Here is a 14,700-nt window from a genome sequence, read left to right on the forward strand (position 1 = left end):
TTTTTTTTTTTCTTTATTTACTAATCCTCAGTTTAGTAGATGGCTTCTGACTTATATGGATTTTGCTGCAACTTTCCAACTTTAAAATAGGGTAAATGTGATTCACATTCAGTGGCAATCATACCTCAAATTTTGAATTTTGATATCCTTCTTGGTTAGCATCAACCAAGAGTAAACAACTGATACACTAAAGAGTACTGCATTGCTAAAGTACGATGATCAGTTAGGTGGCTTAACTGTTTTTGACTTACTGGTAATTTTCAACTTTGGGTAGATTTATGGGGATACAACCCCATCATCAGTTGAGGAGCATTTGTATAACTAAGAGAGGATGTGGTTCTCCCCATAAGTAGAAGCTCATCAACACTGTGATGAATGAAGAATGAGGTAATAGTCTTAGCCAGAATATCATTTCCTTAAATCTGAAAACATAAAATGTCTTTTGTGTCTTTGAATTCATCAAAGCAACCTACATTTAGATGCTGGAAAACACTTGATAGTTCTTCTCATAAAGATAAAAATGCATCCTTATGCTTCATCCTCTCTGGATCTGATGGGGGTTTTTGTTTTGTTTTGCTTTTTTGTTCAGGATGCTAAACGACACTGAAAATTGATAACAAATCAAATCACCCTAATTTACAGTCTCAAAGTTAACTGACATCGCATTAAACAGATGATCAACCATCAAAATTACTACAGCAGTGTTTATTTTCTAGATCATATTTTGTAGTCTTTGAAATGTCAAATATGCTCTCCCACTGAGAAGCAAATGTGGGTATACATATGCAAGGCTGTCATCACCATGGAGAAGATTGAAGGCAAATTTAAAAGGATTCATTACAGATTTAATCCTTCCTAAAATTCTGATTAAACAAGGGACAGACAGGTTGTTTGATTCTAGGGGTTTTCAGTTATTGATAGGGGCTGAAGCTTCTGAAAGTTTGACCAAATGGAATTTCCGGTCTAAAAGTTTGTAGATTCCAAATAAAGGACATTCATTGGTCATGTACTTTATTCAAATTAATGTTATATACTTGCTTCTGGCCTGATGCTGGCTGAGAACTGCCACGTTAAGCACTGTGTTCCTTTTTATCACATCAAAGAGCAAAAAGTCATAAACATGATAGTTAATGAGTCTAAAAGTCTCTTGAAAATAATATAGAAATGTCTTTAAATAATGACAAAAAAATTTTTACTCCAGACCTAATGCTTACCTAATGATTATCAGGCTGAGGACTTTAATTTGACTTCACTTTCTGGTTCAGCCCACTGCTGGCCTCTCCTCAGCCTGTCTCAGTCACGCTCAGCATGTGTGTTTAGCCAACCAGCAAGTGACTGTGGCAAAACATTGAGAAATTTACTGCAAACCATGGCTCTCCTCCTCCGTATTTCTTGTTTCTTTGTCTTTGTATTCACTGTGTGTGGGAACAAAACAGATTTCTGTCTTTGAGGGGCTCATAGATTATATACCCAAAAAAGACAGCCAAACAGGATTGCCAGAAAATGGATAGGGACTGGACGAAGAGAAGAAAGCACAAAGGGAGGAAAGAGAGGAAGCAGTTGTTCAGGTTGGCTCCATTTGAGGAAGCATTTGAGCAAATCCTTAGAGGATTTTTGGAGGAGTTGGCATTGGTCAGCAAAGGCCAAGGGCAAGATTCCAGTACAGACAGAATAGCATCCAAACAGTATGCATTGCCTGGAATGACAGTGTTTTGACAACTTACAAATGGCTTCATGTCACTGAAGTTAAAATCAGTTAATAAGAGCCAGGAGTGGTGGCGCACGCCTGTAATCCCAGCACTCAGGAGGCTGAAGCAGGAGGATCACTGCGAGTTCGAGACCAGCCTGGGCTATACAGTGAGTTCCAGGTCAATCTCAACTACATAGTGAGACCTTGTCTCAAAAAACCAAAAACAACAAACAAACAATCAAACAAACAAAACCAAAAATATATACATTAATAAGAAATATAATGATGGGAAGACAAATTTTAGGGACAAATTCCAAAGGGCTTCATATACTGAAATGAGGAGCTTCGAATTTTTTATCTTGTAGATAATAGAAAACCACTGAGAATGTTTTGGGGGTCAGGAGAAGCATGGAATTGAACCTAATTTCTTCCATATTCTTTTTTTTGGGGGGGTAACGGGGATTGAACTCAGGTCCTTCTGCTTGCAAGGCAGGCCACCACACCACTGAGCTAAATCCCCAGCCCTTCTTCCATATTCTAAACACATACTTTTCTAATGAGCTATGCTCCCAGACTCCCAGAATATTAAGAGAATGGTATTAAAACTTTTGAAATTAATATACTTCTTCATATTTACTACATGTTCACCTAAAACTCTGAAAAGACTCTTATTTGTGTTTTAGAAGTGTCATCAACCTACACAAATTCTTCTATTGGCCTTAGATCAAAGGCCTATAAAAAGAGAGAATGCCTCTACTCTGTGTGCTTTATACTCCCTCTAATTCCTCCTAGTCCTAAGCAAGGGACCCTTAAGTGCATTCTAAATCTATTCCTAGAATTTTCTAAAGTAACCTGCAGCAAAAATAATAAGGACCAAAAGAACATTTGGAAGGCACTCAGCTTTATTCTACATATTGCTTTATTTTTTAGAACAGATGACTCCAAACAACAAATTTCAATGTATTTGGAACTTTTACTTCCATTCCTTTGCACTCTCCTTCTGTCACAGAAACTTGATTTCATAAACACAGTTGAAAAAAATTTTTTGTACCAGGGATCACACTCAGGACTTTATGCTTGCCACAGGCACTGTGTCACTGGGCTACAACCCCGGCCCCAGTTAAAAATAATTTTCATTCACTCCCACAAAAAGAGATCCTTTTAAGAAACATACCATGTGCTCAATAAAGTTTACTGACTGCCTGCGAGCACCTCCTGCTAATTCCTAAAGAGAGATTACAGAAAAAAAAAAAAAAACACACACACACACACAAATCTCCAGACAAGGTTATCTTCCCAGGACTGGTCTAACCAGGGCATACAAAATCAATCGGCACTAAAATGAGCCTTAGCTACAGCACAGCTGCAGATGGTTCTCTGAAGAGATTGCTGTTCGATGCTGGGTCAACAAGGGTAGTTTATTCAGAAATCTCTGTGGAGAGCCCTGGGCTAAAAATTGCCCCTGGGACTCAGGAGAGAACCAGGTCAGGCCTGAAGGCTATAGGCCTGAGGCCAAAACACTCCATAGCAACAGTCTGGATGCCTCACAGGATCGTGGAGCAGTGGTAGAACACGAGGCCCAGCTCCTCACCAAGTCAGCCAACGTGTGTGAGCCATGACCAGGGGCTTCATGTTCATGGAGAGGCTGTGGTTAACAACACCTACTGACAAGGCCACATGATTGCTCCACATGGGTTGTGGCTTGTTTATAAATTTCCTGTTGTAATTTTTAGTATTTTATGTTCATTTTAATTTTAACGAAGGCTGTCTAAGGAACTGAACTTACTAAACTAATACTTACTAAGTAGTATTGTGTTTATCCATTTCATCCTTACATTCTTTTTCTCATTCTCGAGATGATAACAATGAGATTCTGAGGAGGTAAGTAACCTGAGCATCACATAGATTTTAAGACATGGAAACAGAACCAAATCCTTTTTTTTTTTAAATTTCACTGGCCAAAGCACTTTCCTCCATAGCATAAGACATCTAGAGATCTGCAGTAATCAGGGGGAATTCAAAAATGATTGGTACTTTCCTCCTGAAGACTGCTTTCAAGTGGGTGATATGAGAGGAAAAAGAAAGAGGACAAGAGGAAAGGAAGGTGGAGGAAGAAGTGGAGGGAGAATTTAATTTGCTTGTTTCCACCTTCCAAGTAGACCTTACGATTTATTTGCACAAAATTATGAGCATGATTTATGACTAGAAATATGTACATATTTCAGCCAAATAAGCTAGATTATGAATGAGTTAGAGATTCGTCTCATGATTTTAGCATGACATTGGCCAAACTAAACATTTTATGCATCGATTTCTGTGGAGAGCAAACATGTAGTGCAAAATTCATTGTATAATTTACATCCTTTTCCAATGACAGCGGTCAGTGAAGCTGTCACTGAGCCTGAGGCCGTGACAGAGGCCATGACTGAACAAGACTGATAAGTGGGGAAAGCCCCTGCAGAGTCCGTGCCGAACGGGTGTACAATTGTGTGTGTAGGAGTTGGCCCCCTGATATGATAAGCACCTGTAAGACCCTCGTGTATGAAGTAACATAATATAATAGATAGATAAGCCCGAATCAGTGCCACACAGACATAAGAACAGTATAAAAGAGAGAGCGCAGAAGACCAGTTCATTGAACTCGGTGACCAGGCGAGTTAGTGGCCACTGGCCGCATATGTGACCTTGCATAAAGTCACAGCCAAGACTTTGACCCAGGACATCAGGAGGCACCAGCCCTGAGTGCACCCCCTGAGGCGAGGGCACTGGCCACAGCCGACCCTGACCCACGGACCACCTTACAGGAGAAGGAAGTTGTGCTCCTCGGATCTGTGCAGGTACAGGGAGTGGAAACTGATGGGCGGTAGTTAGGAGAAGTGTGTATTGTGTGATTAAAAGTATTCAGAAAGGCATTTGGCGTCTGCCTACTCTTATTACTATCCTTGCTCCCTGCTAGTGACAATTTCCCTCCTTGTCTGCCATTGAATGTTGCTGCCACATCTGAGGTGACACAGAGGAAGGAAGTGTACGAGACACATGGTAGATCCGTGCTAGGGGACTGCTTAAGATCATCAGTGCTGTGCTCCCACGATGGTGATAGCGGGACTGGGGAAAGGGGGTAGGATGGTAAAAATGACGTTAAATTTATATTTTGCTGTCTATTTCCCACATAAAAAACTCATTTTGTTTTTCTAAATCCTTGGCTATGGAAAAATCCACCATTCTTATGCAGTTCCCCTGAGCTCATGCTTTCTTACTGTGTTGTATCCTAACATATTATTTTAGGGACAGTTTGAGGAGATATTTGAGGAAATACCAATTAGATGAGACTGACCACTCCTTACTTAAAGGAGCTTTTAAGGCCCAATCTTAGAAACATCACATTATAAATTGTTGGCCTTTTGATGATGGAAGTATAATAATTAGATTATATAGAAATTTCCCTAACTGTGGGGCTGAACAGAACAGAAGAGCTGGTAACTGGTCTCAAGCAGAGTAAATAATGTCCTTCTTTTTATTTACATTTGGTTTTCCTATAAACTGCCTACTGGGTTGTGTGGAACTAAGAGGCTAGCAAAAAACTGAATCCCCATCCATCAGTATTAATCTCACACTTTACTGTGGCTCCATCCATTTATCTTTCCGACACAAATTAGAAATTCAAGAGTTTTAACAAATGAGCCTGCAAATGTAAACTTATTAGGCCATATATTTTTACTACACACTGTGCAGTGCCCTCCACAAAGCTGTCCCTTCAGAGAGCATTTTCCTATTTTGTGTTATTGATGGCAGCTAACTAATCACATTTTTAATGTTGTCTTTGGGGAGGGCTGTTTGAGTGAATGTGCAAGCTAAACTACCCAGAATAAATCTACCTTATTAAATGCTTGAAATTATGTGTCTTTTACGATAAAGAAACTCCCGAGCATTGTTACATTTGCTAACCTTCCTTTTGCAGGAATCAAAAGACTGGGATTAATTAAAATAATACATCAAAACTGGGGTGTTGCACAGAATGTGTCTATGTGTGAGGAAAGGCCAAGAAAAATTGGTTAATTGGTCTCTTCATCCCTATTCACTCCCCTCCATCTAAATAGCTTTAAGTGTTGTTTTCTGAAAGGGAACTACAATAACATGAGCTGGGAGGAAGATTCGCTCTGTTGCTAGACAATGGCTGCTCCTCGCCCTAACCCCCACCCCAGGATATCCATTCTGGTTTACAGAGCCTCTGTGATTAGCAAAGACCTCCAAAATATTTGGCCCCTAGATCTTCAAACATTTAAAGACAGTATAAATATATTGTGCCCCCTGCTTTTTATTTCATCTAAACAAAGATGCACAAACCAGATGCCTGTAGATAATGTCACAAGCATCAAAAGAAAACATCTGGCAGGTAAATGGTTCCCTCAGAGCCCAGGTTCTCCTTTCCTTTAGCTATGGTGGGCCACCCTCACTGCTGTGTACAATCATTTCATTATTCTGAGGTGGTTTAATTACTGGCAGGTCCTTTATTCCTGAGCTCACGTGCTAATCTGAGCCCTCGCATGCATTTGCTTTCTAGTTCTTTGTAAGTTTTGCACTCTCACAGAAGCAAATGCAAACATGCCCACAATTCCAGCTTGTCACATGAATTTCAAGGATGAGGAATGATGCCTAAGCTGGGAGAAGGCAACTGAGGTCATTGGAGAACCAGTGCTCCCAGTGGCACAAGTGGCACAGAATTTGGAATCCACTTCAATACATATCCTTCAGGACATAATCAGATGTAACAGAAATTTTCCTAAAAGAAAAAAAAATGTTTGGAAAGTGAGAGAATGTAGGCAAAAGCTAATTCTTTTGCAAATTATTTTCCTACTAATGAACTACCCTGTTTGAGATGAGGGCTTTTGTGAAATGCACATTTAAGTACAATAAGCATGCGCTCTTTTTTTTTTAATTTTGGAATTTGTAACCAAGTCTTTTTTTTTTTTTTTGAGTTTATTGGTACATTTTAGGTTGTATACAATTACATTCATTATTGGGCTCTTGTACCTTTACATGATAGGTCTTGGTTCTCATTTTTTCCCCTTGTACCTGCCCTAGAAAATTAAAATCAAAAGCATCTTCAAGGGCCAGGGATTTAGCTCAGTGGTTCCGCCACCTGCCTCACAAGCACAAGGACCCGAGTTCAATCCCTGGTACAAAAAAATCATCTTCAAGATCATGTAATAGATGGTTTTAATGTTCCTCTGCAAACAGAGTTCTTCTCTTTCTATTTGGTGGAGAAACATAAGCTTCATTAATACTTAAGTATAATGGCTGATAAATTTGTTCTTAATGTTTCAAAGCTAGACAAATATGCTAAGGTTGCCTAGAATTTCTTGACTGCACAGATACACCTGTTTTTCTCACTCAGTCACAGGAATCAATAATAAAGGAAGCATGGGGTCTCCTGAAGCATATTTCTTATTTATCTTGGATTAACTGCTAATCTAGCAAAAGGCAAAAATAAGAAGTAATGAATTTAATAGAAAGTCATGGATACCAGAAATGAAATCCTCTAGCAAAGCCGTTTGCATCAGAATTTGGTTTGAGAAATGCAACAAAAGTGTTTATTTAGTCACTCAGGAAACACTGATTGAGCACCTACTGGCAACCAGGTCCTGTGTCAGGTTTTAGAGGGACAAAGGTGGCAGTCCTGGCCTTGTAGAAGTTACTAGAGAAGACATTCTGCAAGTAGGTAATAAAGCATGACAGGCACTGATCCAAAAGCAAAGCAGGAGTATAGGAGCTTAAATAATCACTGTAGAAATGTTCCTGCCTCTCAAAATTGTACCTGCTGAGGCGAGCAAGAGATGGAGGGACAGGTAGCAGAGGAGGGAAAGAGGGTGAAAAGGGAATGGAGCTATATTATGTGGAATCATTATGTTCTGTAAATATGTACTAATAAAAAAATGTAACCCTAAAATTAAATAAATATTCACTTTAAATAGCTCACTGCAGGGATATTTACTCTTAAAGAACATCCTACAATTAATTAATCTTTCCTTTAAGAAAAGAATCCTTTTGCAGTAGGAAAAAACTCCATATTTATTTGCATCCTAAGCCTGGATTTTCATACATTAGGTTTCAATAGCAAAACCCTTAGTGATGTCCCCAGGCAACATGTTGTATTGTCTTCTTAGACCCTGATGGCCTGTGTAGCATGAATAGAACGAAAGCCATTAAAAGCACTAATCCCGCTCACTCTCAGGATGCGGTCCAAGCCCCTCAGGCTTTCGCGGATGGAGTCCCTTCTTAATCCTCCAGTGTCCAGTTGAGTGACAGGAAAGAATGCAGCCTGTGTCGGCCTCGCTCTTGTGTGACCAGGCATGGGCCAGAGATAGCTCGTCCCTACATCCCCATCTGGCTATACTGGTTATACAGTGTGAGTCATAAATCTTTCATGTCTCTTAAGCCCCTTGATTCTGGGGCTGTTGGTTACAGCAGCATAACCTCACTGAGTCACTCTTGCCACGGTATAGTGTGGTAAAATATTTTCCACACTGGAGCATTCAAATACCACCTTCACAATTCTTTTTTTCATTTCAGTTGATTTAATTTTACCTACCTATTTATTTTAAAATAGCTTGGCGAGGTAGTGCACACCTGTAATCCCAGCACTCAGAAAGCTGAGGCAGGAGGATTGCTGTGAGTTCGAGACCATCCTGGGCTACACAGGACAGTCTCAACTACATAGTCAGACTCTGTCTCAAAAAAAAAAAAAGTTTCTTTAATTAAAAAATAATAATAAAATAAAACTATTTATCACCATTGTAAATGGAAAATCAGCATCATTTCTAGTAAGAAGGAAATAACTGTAAAAACTATTAACATGAAGTTTTATTTACATACCATGTTCAAATCCTTAATTTAAAAGAAAGGTGTGAGACTAAATATCTGACAAAATTTACTTGGAGTCCTAGCACCCCAGGTAAGTTACCTGATTTCTCAGAGCCTCAGACATTTATCTCTATTATATACCATGAAAAAATTAATTTGGACCCCAGAGGGGGTTTTTTTTCAGCTGCCTGCCTGCCTGCCTGTCTGCGATCACCCGGCGGTGTGCGCGCGAGCTCCCGGCCTGCGCGACAACAGACCCAGGAAGGACCCAAGGACCCCAGAGGGGGTTTTTTTCAGCTGCCTGCCTACCTGCCTGTCTGCGATCACCCGGCGGCGTGCGCGTGAGCTCCCGGCCTGCGCGACAACAGACCCAGGAAGGACCCAAGGACCCCAGAGGGGGTTTTTTTCAGCTGCCTGCCTACCTGCCTGTCTGCGATCACCCGGCGGCGTGCGCGTGAGCTCCCGGCCTGCGCGACAACAGACCCAGGAAGGACCCAAGGACCCCAGAGGGGGTTTTTTTCAGCTGCCTGCCTACCTGCCTGTCTGCGATCACCCGGCGGCGTGCGCGTGAGCTCCCGGCCTGCGCGACAACAGACCCAGGAAGGACCCAAGGACCCCAGAGGGGGTTTTTTTCAGCTGCCTGCCTACCTGCCTGTCTGCGATCACCCGGCGGCGTGCGCGTGAGCTCCCGGCCTGCGCGACAACAGACCCAGGAAGGACCCAAGGACCCCAGAGGGGGTTTTTTTCAGCTGCCTGCCTACCTGCCTGTCTGCGATCACCCGGCGGCGTGCGCGTGAGCTCCCGGCCTGCGCGACAACAGACCCAGGAAGGACCCAAGGACCCCAGAGGGGGTTTTTTTCAGCTGCCTGCCTACCTGCCTGTCTGCGATCACCCGGCGGCGTGCGCGTGAGCTCCCGGCCTGCGCGACAACAGACCCAGGAAGGACCCAAGGACCCCAGAGGGGGTTTTTTTCAGCTGCCTGCCTACCTGCCTGTCTGCGATCACCCGGCGGCGTGCGCGTGAGCTCCCGGCCTGCGCGACAACAGACCCAGGAAGGACCCAAGGACCCCAGAGGGGGTTTTTTTCAGCTGCCTGCCTACCTGCCTGTCTGCGATCACCCGGCGGCGTGCGCGTGAGCTCCCGGCCTGCGCGACAACAGACCCAGGAAGGACCCAAGGACCCCAGAGGGGGTTTTTTTCAGCTGCCTGCCTACCTGCCTGTCTGCGATCACCCGGCGGCGTGCGCGTGAGCTCCCGGCCTGCGCGACAACAGACCCAGGAAGGACCCAAGGACCCCAGAGGGGGTTTTTTTCAGCTGCCTGCCTACCTGCCTGTCTGCGATCACCCGGCGGCGTGCGCGTGAGCTCCCGGCCTGCGCGACAACAGACCCAGGAAGGACCCAAGGACCCCAGAGGGGGTTTTTTTCAGCTGCCTGCCTACCTGCCTGTCTGCGATCACCCGGCGGCGTGCGCGTGAGCTCCCGGCCTGCGCGACAACAGACCCAGGAAGGACCCAAGGACCCCAGAGGGGGTTTTTTTCAGCTGCCTGCCTACCTGCCTGTCTGCGATCACCCGGCGGCGTGCGCGTGAGCTCCCGGCCTGCGCGACAACAGACCCAGGAAGGACCCAAGGACCCCAGAGGGGGTTTTTTTCAGCTGCCTGCCTACCTGCCTGTCTGCGATCACCCGGCGGCGTGCGCGTGAGCTCCCGGCCTGCGCGACAACAGACCCAGGAAGGACCCAAGGACCCCAGAGGGGGTTTTTTTCAGCTGCCTGCCTACCTGCCTGTCTGCGATCACCCGGCGGCGTGCGCGTGAGCTCCCGGCCTGCGCGACAACAGACCCAGGAAGGACCCAAGGACCCCAGAGGGGGTTTTTTTCAGCTGCCTGCCTACCTGCCTGTCTGCGATCACCCGGCGGCGTGCGCGTGAGCTCCCGGCCTGCGCGACAACAGACCCAGGAAGGACCCAAGGACCCCAGAGGGGGTTTTTTTCAGCTGCCTGCCTACCTGCCTGTCTGCGATCACCCGGCGGCGTGCGCGTGAGCTCCCGGCCTGCGCGACAACAGACCCAGGAAGGACCCAAGGACCCCAGAGGGGGTTTTTTTCAGCTGCCTGCCTACCTGCCTGTCTGCGATCACCCGGCGGCGTGCGCGTGAGCTCCCGGCCTGCGCGACAACAGACCCAGGAAGGACCCAAGGACCCCAGAGGGGGTTTTTTTCAGCTGCCTGCCTACCTGCCTGTCTGCGATCACCCGGCGGCGTGCGCGTGAGCTCCCGGCCTGCGCGACAACAGACCCAGGAAGGACCCAAGGACCCCAGAGGGGGTTTTTTTCAGCTGCCTGCCTACCTGCCTGTCTGCGATCACCCGGCGGCGTGCGCGTGAGCTCCCGGCCTGCGCGACAACAGACCCAGGAAGGACCCAAGGACCCCAGAGGGGGTTTTTTTCAGCTGCCTGCCTACCTGCCTGTCTGCGATCACCCGGCGGCGTGCGCGTGAGCTCCCGGCCTGCGCGACAACAGACCCAGGAAGGACCCAAGGACCCCAGAGGGGGTTTTTTTCAGCTGCCTGCCTACCTGCCTGTCTGCGATCACCCGGCGGCGTGCGCGTGAGCTCCCGGCCTGCGCGACAACAGACCCAGGAAGGACCCAAGGACCCCAGAGGGGGTTTTTTTCAGCTGCCTGCCTACCTGCCTGTCTGCGATCACCCGGCGGCGTGCGCGTGAGCTCCCGGCCTGCGCGACAACAGACCCAGGAAGGACCCAAGGACCCCAGAGGGGGTTTTTTTCAGCTGCCTGCCTACCTGCCTGTCTGCGATCACCCGGCGGCGTGCGCGTGAGCTCCCGGCCTGCGCGACAACAGACCCAGGAAGGACCCAAGGACCCCAGAGGGGGTTTTTTTCAGCTGCCTGCCTACCTGCCTGTCTGCGATCACCCGGCGGCGTGCGCGTGAGCTCCCGGCCTGCGCGACAACAGACCCAGGAAGGACCCAAGGACCCCAGAGGGGGTTTTTTTCAGCTGCCTGCCTACCTGCCTGTCTGCGATCACCCGGCGGCGTGCGCGTGAGCTCCCGGCCTGCGCGACAACAGACCCAGGAAGGACCCAAGGACCCCAGAGGGGGTTTTTTTCAGCTGCCTGCCTACCTGCCTGTCTGCGATCACCCGGCGGCGTGCGCGTGAGCTCCCGGCCTGCGCGACAACAGACCCAGGAAGGACCCAAGGACCCCAGAGGGGGTTTTTTTCAGCTGCCTGCCTACCTGCCTGTCTGCGATCACCCGGCGGCGTGCGCGTGAGCTCCCGGCCTGCGCGACAACAGACCCAGGAAGGACCCAAGGACCCCAGAGGGGGTTTTTTTCAGCTGCCTGCCTACCTGCCTGTCTGCGATCACCCGGCGGCGTGCGCGTGAGCTCCCGGCCTGCGCGACAACAGACCCAGGAAGGACCCAAGGACCCCAGAGGGGGTTTTTTTCAGCTGCCTGCCTACCTGCCTGTCTGCGATCACCCGGCGGCGTGCGCGTGAGCTCCCGGCCTGCGCGACAACAGACCCAGGAAGGACCCAAGGACCCCAGAGGGGGTTTTTTTCAGCTGCCTGCCTACCTGCCTGTCTGCGATCACCCGGCGGCGTGCGCGTGAGCTCCCGGCCTGCGCGACAACAGACCCAGGAAGGACCCAAGGACCCCAGAGGGGGTTTTTTTCAGCTGCCTGCCTACCTGCCTGTCTGCGATCACCCGGCGGCGTGCGCGTGAGCTCCCGGCCTGCGCGACAACAGACCCAGGAAGGACCCAAGGACCCCAGAGGGGGTTTTTTTCAGCTGCCTGCCTACCTGCCTGTCTGCGATCACCCGGCGGCGTGCGCGTGAGCTCCCGGCCTGCGCGACAACAGACCCAGGAAGGAAGGTAGCCGCGCGGGCGCCCTTGAAACACCCACACGACCCCCCCCCCCGTTCTCAAAACTCCTGATCGGGCCAGTCCTTAGACCAACTCTGCAGAGGCATAGGTTCCCATGAAGGGTAGTTTTCTGAGCTCCGAACTTTGATCATCTTTAAAGAAAGGGCAGGGGAAACCTGTAATAGAACGGAGTGGAGTTCAACCCTGAGGGTAAGGAAACTAAAGTTAGGCTTTGTAGATTGTGTTCAGTCTCAGTCGTGAGGAACAGCCATTGGCTAGCTATAACCAGGGGATTGGGTTCCGCATATGACTGTGCATGTGGTATAATATGAGATCAGAGATAGCCTGAAAGAGGACCTTCAAATTCTTTTTCTTTCCCTCTCTCTTGTCTCTTTTTTCCTCTTTCCACCCTAAAATTTCTTTCTTTTTTCTGTCCTGTCTCTCCAACTCAGTCTCTTGCTCCACCATAGTGTCCCTCATCTCCCTTTTTATTCCAGTTCCTGAAGAACTCAGACTTCTTTTTTTATTTTTTGTTTTTAGGACGGGTTTCTCTTTATGTTCTTTTCTCCAGTCATTTTACCTCACTCATGGCTCTGTACCTTCAAGGGAAGGCAAGCGCCTGTTACTGTTAAGGGGATATATTCCTGTCCTTATTCCTGCACTCTCTCTATCCCCCCTGAACTTAATAGCTTTGTAAAGATAGTAAGGTAATTCTACAACCTCTGGATTCACTTCAAACCTGCTCTAATTCTTTCACTTATCTAATCCTCTTGTTCTAAGTCGAACCCCCCATCCTAAATGGTAAAGATGCCATATTGAAAAGAATATTCACTGCAAACATACTATGAGCTGCTTCTTGAAATTAATCTAATTCACATGAGTTAAAGGTGATACATTAATGACTACCATAAGTGGTCAGTTGGCAAGCTGTGCCTGATCCTATTGGGCTGCTGAATGTATCAATTGGGACAAAGAGTGGTGATTGATTTAAAGAGTTGTTTTCTCTGATATTATGAAAACGAGAATGTCTATGAGTCATTAGAAACTCAAAAGCTAAAACGCAACTATATTAGGAAGATTTAAGTAATACCCAGAAATTAAAGAAGGACAACCCAACAATAAAAATAAAAATGAGAAAACACTTAAGCAAGACACAAAAACAAATATCCAGTTCACCAATAGCAAATAGTAGGACAAATGAGGATGAAAAGTCTGATAGTGAACCAACAGGACTCCCTGGACCCATAGCACAGGAGGTAACAAAATTGATCAATCAGGCTCTAGAAAAATTCAAATCAGAAATAATTTCCCAGCTAGCCAGAGAGATGATGAGCAAAATAGAAGTCATGATTCGAGACTCTAGAGCAGAAACTGAGAAAAAAATAGATGAGCTCAAGACTGTGATAGAAGCCATGAAGACTCAGCATAAGAAAGACATGGAAACAATGAATGCCCAACAGAGGAAAGAAATGGAATCCATAAAACAGATTCAAACAGATATCCAGGAGATTAAAAACTCTATTGAAAGTGTACGAAACAGAATAAAAGATTGCGAAGATAGAATTTCAGATATAGAAGATAGGATAGCAGTCAGTGACCGTGAAAAAAGAGGTCTATTAAAAACAGTAAGGGATCATGAGAAATCAATCCAACAACTCCTAGACGATACAAAGAAAAATAACATAAGACTGATAGGAATTCATGAAAAAACAGGAGAAAACACAAATGATATAAAAAAGCTCTTCACAGAATTAATGACAGAAAACTTCCCAAACAGAAGGGAAGAATTAGACATACAGATAAGTGAGGCATATAGAACCCCAACTAGCCACGATCAAAAAAAATCTACACCTAGACATATAATAATCAAGATTCCAGAAATCCAACAGAAAAACAAAATACTACAAGCAGTAAGAGAAAAGAAACAAATCACATGCAAAGGGAAGCCCATTAGAATCACAGCAGACTTTTCAACACAAACCCTTAGGTCAAGGAGAGCCTGGAGTGAGGTATTCCAAGTCCTAAAAGAAAAGAATCTCCAACCTAGACTTTTGTATCCTGCAAAACTCTCTTTCAAAATAGATGGGGAAATAAAATACTTCCACGACAAAGAGCACCTGAGAAATTTCATGAACACCAAACCAGCACTGCAAGGAATTCTAAACAATATCCTAGAAAAGGACAACGAAATTCACAATAACATGAGGCCCAACAGACCAAATCAAATAGGCAAGGCAAGAAACTAAAAGGAGATGGGAGAAAAAGTAAAAAGA

This window comes from Fukomys damarensis, unplaced genomic scaffold (genome assembly GCF_012274545.1).
Source record: "Fukomys damarensis isolate Sample0158 unplaced genomic scaffold, DMR_v1.0_HiC HiC_scaffold_6, whole genome shotgun sequence".
Classification (NCBI taxonomy): Eukaryota; Metazoa; Chordata; class Mammalia; order Rodentia; family Bathyergidae; genus Fukomys; species Fukomys damarensis.